Source organism: Ipomoea nil, unplaced genomic scaffold (genome assembly GCF_001879475.1).
Source record: "Ipomoea nil cultivar Tokyo-kokei standard unplaced genomic scaffold, Asagao_1.1 scaffold2957, whole genome shotgun sequence".
Taxonomy (NCBI): domain Eukaryota; kingdom Viridiplantae; phylum Streptophyta; class Magnoliopsida; order Solanales; family Convolvulaceae; genus Ipomoea; species Ipomoea nil.
In genome coordinates, this window is record NW_017619385.1 from 3,908,051 (window position 1) to 3,919,947 (window position 11,897).

An 11,897-nucleotide genomic window follows, 5' to 3' on the forward strand; every position below is an offset into this window, starting at 1 on the left:
TCTTGGTCACATTATGGTTGGATACGACGATCTTAGAGACTCCTCCTGATGATTTGTTGAGGTTCCTTCTAGTTGATGCGGGTGGTGCTCGGTTCAGAAGGGTCAAATAGAGTCCCGTTGTTGCAGGGACGACTCACCCATTAAAAAAACAGCTAAAATCGCATTAAAGATAATTAAATTTATTTTAATATGAAAATTATTTGGATATTATTTTTATTTCCAATCATAATTATCACAAGTTAATGTATTTTAATTATATTCAAAACAATCATTATTGGAATCGTAAATCTGGCAGCCAGCACATATTAAGATGGAAGTGGCACGCCTTGTGCATGAATGGCAAGAGAGGATGGAAGCTTTGGCAGGTGGAGGCGCAAGTCTAGTAACTCCATCTACAGGGGCGGAGGCACCTTAGTGCAGCCGGGGGCCTCCCCCCCCCCCCCCCCACCCATCCAAAAAAAAGAATTTGAAGTGTTATTGTAATCCTAGGAAGAAAATCAAGTGGAATGTAATTATTGCTTTTTTAAAAAAAAAAAATCATCCAAACTAGTGCAGTTCGCCCTCGTCGAGTTTGCCGCACCGCTGCTTCATATGCTCGGCTGCCTCCGCTCTTTCCTCGAAATCCTTTTTCTCTTCATTCAGTTTTTTTTTTTTTTATTTCTCATAAATTTCGAGATTGTTCCATCGTTGTCTTCCTCAATTTATATCTGCATCCCTTTCTGAGCGCCATTGAAATAAATCCAGGAAGAAAAGGGGGATTATGGGTACTATGAACGGGAGAAGGAAGCTTTGAGCCTGTTGATTGTGCGGCTTACACTGCAGGTAATTTCTCTTCAATTTTCAAGCTGCAAGTCTATAGGTAAATTTTCATTTCTTTTTTATCCTTAAGCTTTGGATTTTTTTTTTTTTTTGAATTACTCTTTATTGGAGATGGATTCATCACTCCTCACCACAACAAAAAGTCTAGGTATTGTTGTTAAATGGTAGCTAAACCAACTCGAGTGTAGTAGTGTACTACTATATGCTTTTACTACTAAGGAAAATGAAATACATTGCAATGGTTGCCCCTCCCCCCGGCACCAACAAATCCTGACTCCGCCCCTATCCATCTATGTCGACTTCTGTGCCGCCGCGGCAGACACTCTAATGGTTTATGTGGATGCAGCGGTTTGGTCAGACACACATGAGGCTAGTTACGGTATTGTGATTACACAAGCAAATGGTAGCTTTGTTGCAGCAAAGAATGGCCAGGTACAGTGCATGGATGATGTTCATTTAGCTGAGGTCATAGCTATCAAGGAAGCTCTCACCTGGGCCAAGGAGAGGGGTATATATTTTAAAAGCAAGAATACACTCTGGTTGCCAGTTGATATGTAAGTTGCTTAAAGGCTCCTTACCAGACTTTACCTATGCAGGCTGTATTCTGAATGAATGTCGGGATCTACAACGACACTTTGATATGGTGTCTATTCAGTATGTTTCAAGATCAGTGAACACAGATGCTCATGCCTTAACTAGGACGGCATGTTCGCAACCTGATCCTATTATTTGGTCTACTTCTTTTCCGCATTGTATTGAACATTTGTTCTAATGAAATTTGGTTATGTGGTTTAAAAAAAAAAATTAACTTTCATATTTGAACATTATATTAATTATTTACTTATTCTCATTTTTATGTTAAACATTAGTTCAGTGGCGTAATACGCATATTATAACTGGTTATCATGTCATTGTGCCAATTTTTAAGTTTATAGTTCACTATCATAAAAGTAAAATTTAAAAGTAAAATTTAAAGAATAAGATAGTATTTAAGTTGGGTAAATAAAAGTTGAAGTATACAACATCGAAAACGTACAAACATTATTATTCAAATTAGCAACAACATCCATAAAACAATTAGCACATGGTAATACTAACATTATATTATTCCTCTCTTAATATTCAATTTCTAATATATATAACACTACTTTGCAATGAATATAAAGAGATTTATTTATTATCACGTTAGAACAAAAAAAAATGCCATTTTTTATGGAAAACCAGTGATGGTATATCCACCATCAACGCAGATAGTTTGTCCAGTGATATATGATGCAGCGGGCAAGCACAGGAACGCCACCAGTGACGACACTTCTCCGACCTCTCCTGGCCGGCTTATCGGAGCCCGACGGATCATGCGCCCGATTACTTCCGATACTTCAGCCTCACTCTGCACAGTCAGTAGACTCAGTACAATGGGAAAATAATATATATATGTAATGAATTCTTTTTAAATTAGAACAAGAAGTTATTACTCACCGTCCGTTTGGTTCACTGTAAAATATTTGAAGGGAAATTGAATTGAAATTTAATAGAAAATAAATTTCAGGAATATTGATTCAATTGTTTAGTTGGTTGAAAAGAAATTACTAGGAATATGGATTCCATTGTTTGGTTGGGTTTAAAAAGATAAGGAATAATGCGTATAAAGACCAATATGACTTTAAAAAAATGAATGAATAAATAGGTGCTTATGTAATTAAGAAACTTTCATAAGGGTAAAACGGTACACTCATGTTATTTTTCTTCCCAGTCCTTGTGGAAAACAAAATCTCACCATTTGGCAAAGAATTCATTTTCCAATGAAAAATGTTTTCCAATGTTGCAAAAAGGCGCCTCCTAGGTGCCGATTTTTTAAAAAAAAAAAAAATAATTAAAAAAAATTTTAAAATTAAAAATTTAGTACTAAAACATAAGGGATCGTTTACTAACAGAAAATTATTTTCTGTTTTCAATTCTCTGTTTTCAATTCCCTGTTTTCAAAAACCAAAATTGAAAACTTGTTTTATTCATTCTCTAGTGTCAATTAATACATCATTTCTAAAATATGAATCATATACACACTGACACTGCCAAGTGCCAAAGTTAAAATTAATACATATTTTTCAAAATCCTAATCACAATTCGCATGCACACTGCTAAGTGCCAAAGTCACAATTCGCATGCACATTGCCAAGTGCCAAAGTCACAATTAATCAAGGTTGCAGTAGGCGCTAGGCGCTAGTCGGGCGGCCGGGCAGCGCCTAGCGCCTAGGCGGTCTAGGCGGCGCCTAGGCAGATTCTAGGCGGCGCTAGGCGGGCACCAAAAAAATTTAAAAAAATAGTGACAGACTTGTAGTTCGATAATTTTAATAAGGTTGTTTTCAACGTTCAATCAAATAACACATCTAAATAAATGAAATAATGATAATTTATAAGTCATAATGTCATAATAATATTAAAATCAATAATTAATGAAAGACGACATCGGTCAAAATCGGTCAAAATCAGACAAAATCGATCAAAATCGGTCAAAACGGTCAAAATCGGACGAAATCGGTCGACTCGGCCGAGTTGACCGACTCGGCCGAGTTTGACCGCCCAGGCCGCCTAGCGGCCGCCCAGGCCGCCTAGGCGGCCGACCGAGTTTTGGCCGCCTATAGGCCAAAACTCCAAGGCAAGTGGCCGCCTAGCGCCTAGGCGGGCGCCTAGGCGGCTAGGCGGCCGAGTTTTACAACACTGCAATTAATACATAATTTTCAAATCCAAATTAAAAACACAAAAATAGTAATTAAAAAAATTTATCGAGCTCAGTATGTTACTGGCCAAGTGGTTGATTGGAGTCTGAAGCAGTGGAGTGGCTTGGCCGACGGGGCAGGGAGGAGTCACCGGCGTCCAGCAGTAGTTGAGGAAACGTGAGATTGTGAGACTGTGAGAGGACTGAGGTCTGAGGAAGAGAGGAGCGAAGCTGCGAAGGCGGCGTTGCCGTCGGAGGATAGACTACGGAGGGCCGAGGGAGTGACCGCAGACCAGCTGACTGGAGTGTCGCCCTCGTTGAAGGTGGAACTGTGGTCTGTGGAAACCAGAAGGCGTGAGGCATAGACGAGTGTGGGGGTGTGGATTGTGGAGTACTGGAGTGGAAGTCGTGGAGATTATAGAGAAGACGAGAAGCTGAGTCGCGGAGAGCCGGGGAAGGTGAAGGACGGAAGGCAATTAGGGATTTAGGAATTAGGAATTAGAATTTTAGGGCTGGCGGATTCGATGGGTGGATCTACTATTCACGCGTGTTATTCTCAGATTTGAAAACAACTTTTGATTGTGTTCCAAATTTCTTGAAAAAGGAAGAATAATTCTCAAACTTTGGAAATGGGAAAAGAGCATAGTAAACACCTAGCCTATTTTCAATTTTCAATTTCCGAAAATTCTTGAAAATTTCCTGTTAGTAAACGCCCCTTAAGGTTTCCATAGTTATTTCTTATAAACTATTTACAAAAGTGGTTGTAAAATTGTTCAAAAGATTGTTTAAACCATCTAAATACATTAAAAAAAAAAAAAAAAAAAAAAAAAAAAAAAAAAAAAAAAACTAAAATTAAGAGCTAAAGAAGCATTTTTTTGAGAAATTAGTGGACCAAACTGCCTTTGGCTGTTTGCGGTGTATAGATCTCGAAAAAATGCGCGATTTGAAAAAAAAATTGTCCAAATCAAACAACCGAGTCAAAAGTTATGCCTTTCGGAATTTTTTCGGCATTTTCAAAAAAAAAAAAAAAAAAATATCGCCGAACCGGCCGATTAGGCGGTCTAGGCGGCTGCCTAGACTGCCTAGCCGGCCAGCTAGGCGGCTGGCCGCCGAGGCCATTCCTCGCGGCGGCCTCCTAGCGCCTAGGCGCGATTTTTGCAACACTGATGTTTTCCATCCAACCAAACAACATAAAACAACATTTTCCTTCACTTTTAAGAAAACATTTTCTATGGAAAATGTTTTCCATCCAACCAAACACCCCCTTAGGGAAAAGTGACAATTATGCCCTTAAACTTTATATAATAAAGTAATTAGGCATCTAAACTTTTAAAATGTGTAAAACCCATCAAAATCATTAAAATCGATCAAATAGGTCCAATTTACTCATAACTAACAGATTATCACTGACTATTGTAATTGTCGTTGACCGCATTCGAAATGCACTGTCAGTGACTTGATTGGGTGCCCTCTCCCGAGAGGCGACCAAAATTAGTTGTCATCTCCGGAAGTCGCCTTCTCTAGAGAGGCAACCAAAAATGGTTCCATCTCTAAGAGAAGGCGACCATTCAAACATTGTAGTCATAACATTTTAGAGTGTTTAATTGTATCTTTTAAAAGTTCAATAGTCTAATTGATCTATTATGTAAAGTTCAAGAGTTTATTTGATCATTTTCTTTATTACTTATAATATGCTAATTAAATAAATTAAGAGAAGAATTTAAATATTAATCTGATCTGAAAAAGGAAATTAATGTTGTACGTACAGTGCCTTCATCAAGGAGCTTGGTTTGGATGACCCCAGGTGCAACCGAGTTAACACGAATGTTGTCTTTGGCCCACTCGCATGCCAAATTTTTTGTCACTTGATTTATTGCTCCTACATTTTTATACTCGTTCAAAAAGTAATAAATAAATAGAACAATAGATAATAAAAGAAAAAATATTACTAACTGGAGATAATCCAGCAATTTTTGGTCAAGTTGTTAACTTGATAAGTACAATGTTACAAGTTGGACTCCTAGCGGGTGCAGCCTATTGACCTCATTGATTTGAGCCAGTCAATTATAAATCAGATAACCTAAACTAGTTTATCTCCTTGTGGTCCTTATTTTGCCAATTAGAGTCACAATGTAAGATTTTCCTGATACACAAGCTATTGGTTTCTCTCGTCACTCAAAAAAATTACTATTTTATCAAATCTTTTATATCAAAATGTTAAAGAAAAAAATCTTGTTTTTATTTTTTCAAAGAAATATATCATCTGAAAACTTATTAATTGAAATTGAGTCGATCTGCACTCAATACCATACTCACTAATCGATGCGTGTGCTGATTGGATGACAATATCTTATAACCATTTATTTTATGTGCTTCACTGCTTCATGCATGTGAAATGAGTGTCATTTTTGCTAGTTATAATTCTTAGTTAATATTTGTTTATCCGTAGTATATAAGTAAAACAATTTAATGGAAATATCATTTTCCTACTAAGCCTTGTCTGCAGTTTCTATACATATTGGCATTTGAAGTACATGACTACTAGTGCTACATTAGTCCACAAATGCAAAATATAATATTTAATTTAGCACTTTAAATATTAAATTGATCAATTTTTTTTTTTTTGAAAATATTAAATTGATCAATTTAATCTTTGTATTATTAAAAATCTAATAATAACGTAAACTTATTAATCTCATTAGTATTTATCATTTTATGAGTGTAGTATGATGATGTGGCATCTAAATTTATCTATGTGATTTTCACTCTCTTAATAGCAAAATATAACAATTTTTACCTAACTGAACCTAAATTGTAATGATTATTTAACTACATACTTCCAATAAGTCACCCATCAATGTTGAAATTAGTCAAAAAAAAAAAAACAAATAAATTAAAGGAGTCAATTTTGATGTCTCAAGATAATTTATAAAGTCCTGGTTGATAACATAGCTTATCAACTAAATTTGATTTATTTGACCACTATTATAACATACGGAGTAGTTGATTTTGTTAAACAATCAATACAAATGTTTGATTAATTAGCTTTTTGTAACAACTTATTTCTCTAAAACATTAAAATTCAAAAAGTTGCTCAATTGAAATATGGGCTACATGAATGAAGCTATGGAGAGGAAGAGGAAGCAGATTGAAGAAGATGGAGAAAAGATATTATTCCAGTCAACTATATCAGCTTTACACGTTGGCTTATATATAAAAGATGAAGGTTAGGAAAAGACATTCTTATCCTCCAACACCCCCCCCCCCCCTTAAGCTGGAGCGTGTAGATCCTACATGCCCAACTTATATACAAAAGAGCGGGAAAAAAAAAAAAAAAAAAAAAAAAAAAAAAAAAAAGGAGAAAGCATCAAGGAAGTCACTTGGGCATGAATGAAGACTTTCACCGCTTGAGAGCTTTGTCTGATTATCTTCCTCGGGATTCATTGCTAGCAATGCCCCAACTACCATTCAGTTACCATACTCTATGTTGTATTCATCCAGGACAATCTTTGTCTGCCTAATTGTTTCCATATCACAGGGAGCCTCAAGGATAGACTTCAGCTCATTCAAAGGCAAATCATGAGGAATATCCTTCACCTTAAGTGGATCAACATCACCTTTGCAGAAAACCTTCAGAGGTCCAGTAGCAACTTGTGCAAGAACTCCAGCTTGATGGAATTTTCGGTAAGCCTTCAGTGCTGTTGGATTCATATAAACAACAAGATCAGAATCCTCAATAGCATTGCTTTGCATAATCAACTTCCCAAGATCAACAAACCTCCTCTCTGATATATACATCCCAAAGACATTAGTATATGAATTATACCAGCTCAATGTGTCCTTATTAACCCCTTGTGACATTTGGATCATAGCAGCCTTCACAGACAAGGTTACATAACCTTCCCACCTTGTCAGAGCTTTTTCATTTGCAAGGGATGCAACAGGGTATGCAGATGCAGTTAGTGATACAATCTTCCACTCATTTCCACGGGCAGCAGTCTCTTCAGTGTCCACATGCCACTCATTTGAATTCACGAAGAAGGGAAGATCCTTAATACTGAAAATATAGCTCCCCTGTTTTTCATCCCATCCAGAAAATGAGGACTTTGAAGTATGGTAGAGAACCTGACTCTCCACACTAATGTCAGTTATTAGTCGTAAAGCTTGAACAATAGGAGCCACCAACATATCATCTAACTCTTGAAAAACCCAATCATAAATCCAATCATGAGGATCAGCATTCAAGAGATTGAATGAAAGCACAACTCTACAATCTGCACCAACTGGCATAAATTCCCCATGAATTGATCCTTTTTCTTTTATGTATCTCTTTTCACAAGGGGCTATATGGTTGTTAACTAGAAGGAAATAGATTCTCCAAAACTTCCTCTCTCTCATCACACGGGGGCATAACTCATACCTTAGTTTAGAGATTTCCTTCACTGATGTGAGAACAAGTTTTGCATGTCTTTCCTGGAACTCTGTAAGATCCTGGCGAACATTAGAGACTGTAGGAATGGATCGGAGGACCTTTCTGAATCATCTTGTAGAGGAAAATCCCGGAATGTGTTCAATGTAATCCCCTTAACGAACTCTCTCGACTCATCCGTAACACCAAATCTCTTGAGATCAGCCTCCGTGGCCGCAACCACCGTTGTTTGAGTGGAGCCAGTCGACGACGAGTCGACAAGCTGAGAGATCGCGGCGGCTGGAATTTGAGACGTGATCTGCTCGACCACGATCTCCTTAGACCTCTTGGACGCTTCGGCGGCGATCTCTTTGGATCGCTCAGACGCCTCCAAAACAACGTCAGACAGCTTGGCGGAGCCTCCAATCGTCAGCTCCCACGAGCACTTAGCAGCTTCCTTCGTGAACTCCTACGATCGCTTCGGAACAAGAGACACAGCCTCTGTGGCTGAATCGGAGGACTGCTCCATCTGCTTCAATCGGTGTGAGCTACGAACTCCTTCCTTCCGCTGCGGAACGGCTGTGGAGGTCACTTGTACTGGAGATCGACTCAAAATCAACGGACGAACTCCTTCCTTCCGTTGCGGAACGACTGTGGAGGTCACCTAGGAGATCGAGCAATTCGGATTCTCCTTATCTTCTGGATTCCTCTGCGAAATCGTTGCTGATGATCGACTACTCTGCGTAGCAATCGGATTGATTGGCGATGCGCAAACTAGGGATTTAACAATCGACATCGCCGGATGAGCCGTTCTTTGACTCGATTTTCCGGCGACGGTGACAGCGGCAGCGTGGCTGCCTCGCCGCTCTGATACCATGTTGGAATATGGGCTACATGAATGAAGCTATGGAAAGGAAGAGGAAGCAGATTGAAGAAGACGGAGAAAAGATATTATTCCAGTCAACTATATCAGCTTTTCACATTGGCTTATATATAAAAGATGAAGGTTAGGAAAAGACATTCTTATCCTCCAACAGTATCTTTATCAATCAACATTTGAAAAAGTCATTTAGCATGTAATCAACTATCAGTTAACAATCAATTTACCAAATATCTTTCTACAATCAGCTAGTGCTATCAATTAGACAAACTCACTAACACAATCAGTTAACAGCTATTTACCCAAACACCTCCAAAATATTTTAAATTTGTTTCGATGTTTTGGCAGTAGCGTGTAGTCAAAGCAAACGAAATACACCTTTTAAACAAAATTGAAGTATATCACTAATTGTAACTAAAAATTGTTTATTGAACTACTAATCAAAGATTTTTTATATTTTTTTTGTGCATAATATTGAATTGCAACAGAGCAAAAATTTTAAATTCTCCTTTCGTAATAGCAATGTTTACATAGTAGCTAATTTTTCGAGTATCAACAAAAATTTAAAAATTATATCAATTACCACTAACTCTGTTTTTAATCTCTATTAAGAAAAACATATAGTCCACCTAAGCAATGCTTCTTAGGTGGAATATGGCACATATAGTTGTGGGGAATCATGCATAAGCTACTTATAAAAATGCCCCTAATGGTTTGGATCGGTGTTTATAAAAATGCCCCCCAAATTAATCTAATAATTCTACTTATTTATTTATTGCATGTGCATATTGGCTTTGTCAGCTTGCAATAATGTGACTTTTTAACTATAGTAATGCAATTTGACAAAATGTCGTGATGCTCGACTGGAATTGTGGATCATCACCATTATAGATCAAAGATAAGTCTAGATTTATCCCTACAAGTTTTACAATTACAATTTTAGGTGACATTTTTATTTTATTTTAAAAAAAAAAATAAAAAATTAGTCTTACATGGTTTGAAAGCTTGCACAATTAGAAAGCTTTCATATGTACAAAAGACTGCAAATTTGGTAGCCTTTTTCACTCTCTTTTTTTTTTAATATTTATTTATTTATTATTATTTTATTATTTAATTATTATATTATGATGTGATTTGACTTTCGGGGCCTCATGGCCCCTCCTGTGCACTCAAAAAAAAAAAAAAATGATCTAAAAGTTGAAGAGTATTGAAGTGATGTAGAGAAAATAGTAAAAGTAACTCCATTAAATCATTTTGATGGTTTTTTGCAGAAATTTAAATAAATAAAATCTTGGCCTGGGTTGAGTTTTTAACAAATGGGGTGGGATATTTTTAGGGTTTTTTTTTTTTTTTTGTAGTGCAAATTAGGTTTCTTTGTGGGCGTCACTTGTTAGAAAGAATTAAATACGTGCATTTCGCGAGTTCTGTGCACTCTTACTGTTAAAGCCTGCTCATAACACCTCGTGGTGGTCTGACCCCCCCCCCCCCCCCCAAAAAAAAAAAGAAAAAAAAAGAAGATATAGATATGCTAAGGAAGAGAAAGTAACCATTTCCTAAAGATAACTAATGAAAAGAGGTTTTTTTTTTTCTTAATAAAAATCATTCGATGATATTTACTTGCTTACATAGCTTTATTTTTCTTAAAATTTTATTTTCATCTATCCTTTAGTCATGAATTTTCAACCAGACTAAAAATGATAGAGCTATAACCTTTAATTTGAGTCAACTATGTTGAAGATATATAGTGTAGTATGATTGGATAAGCAAAATGATAATATATACTTACCTTTGGATGCGGAATAGAGAGTAGATTTAATGGTAGGCATGATTCCAGCGGCAGAGGAGTTGAAAACTATGCTTCCCATTTCTGAAGCTTTGAGGTATGGATATGCCAATTGACAAAGGTGAAATGAAGCCTCAAAGTTGGTTCCCATTACATGTGTAATCTTCAGCTGTGAACTCTATTGCGTCCTTAGGCGCTATTGTCCCAGCATTATTCACCTATTTAAACAAAACAAAATGTATATTTACCAAAAAAGAATTTAGTATATACTGGGTATATATATATATATATATATATATATATATATATATATATATATATATGATAAAAATGGAAAAAAGGGAGTACCAAGATGTGAGTTTTCCATTGAAGTGATTGGCGACTTTTTCCATTAACTCCTCCCTTTGCACCCGTGAGGATACGTCGCAGGTAGATCCGGCGACTTTGAGGCCTTTCTCCCTCCATTTCTCCACGCATTCCTTAACGTCGTTTTGATTCCGGGCACAAGTGTACACCTCCGCTCCAAATCCTGCTAGCTCTTCTATGATTGCATAACTAATGAATTGAAAACCAGACAAATAAAAATTTGAACATATCTTTCAGCAAAAATATAATTGGGAAGAGTTTAGTAGTTGAATTCATACCCAATGCCTCTGGTTCCACCAGTGACGAGGGCAGTCATGCCCTGAAGAGACCACTTTCCTTCTCCTCTGCTCATTTCTTGATGGGATGTGATAATTGTTAATGAAGGACCAAAGACCAAAGCTTAGATTACTAGGTAGTAGCTTATATTAAGAAACAACCTGCTGGCCGGTTATATTATGATTTTCCCATGTTTAGTGTTGGTAATTGGTGGCTCAAATTCATATATTATTGGTGTTTGTGCTTTGCTCCACATGACGTACTCTTCACTTGCTTCCTACATTTACTTTTTTCAATGCTAGCTTTACCTTAATTCAACATCTTTTTTTTTTTTTTGAAGAACCTTAATTCAACATCTTGAGAAAAGAACTTTCTCCTTTCTTTAATGTATAAATAGGAGTCCGTAGCATTCAAAACAAAATAGATGTATATATATGACAGTGTTGCAAAAATCGTAATCTGCACCACCCGATCACGTCAAGGAAGGCTGGAATCGGCCTCCTCCTAACCGGCTGAACCGCCCAATTTTTTAAATTTTTTTTAGGGTGGTTGACAAGTATAGAAATTTTGGCAAGGCATAATTTTTGATTCGGTTATCCGTTTTGCACAATTTTTTTTTGAAATCGCGTATTTTTTCGAGATCTATGTG

General features: G+C 36.7%; 1 pseudogene; it reads right to left on the reverse strand.

Moving 5' to 3' along the window:
- Positions 1–1,834: 1,834 nt before the first annotated feature.
- LOC109162789 lies at positions 1,835–11,410 on the reverse strand (annotated as a pseudogene).
- Positions 11,411–11,897: the final 487 nt, after the last annotated feature.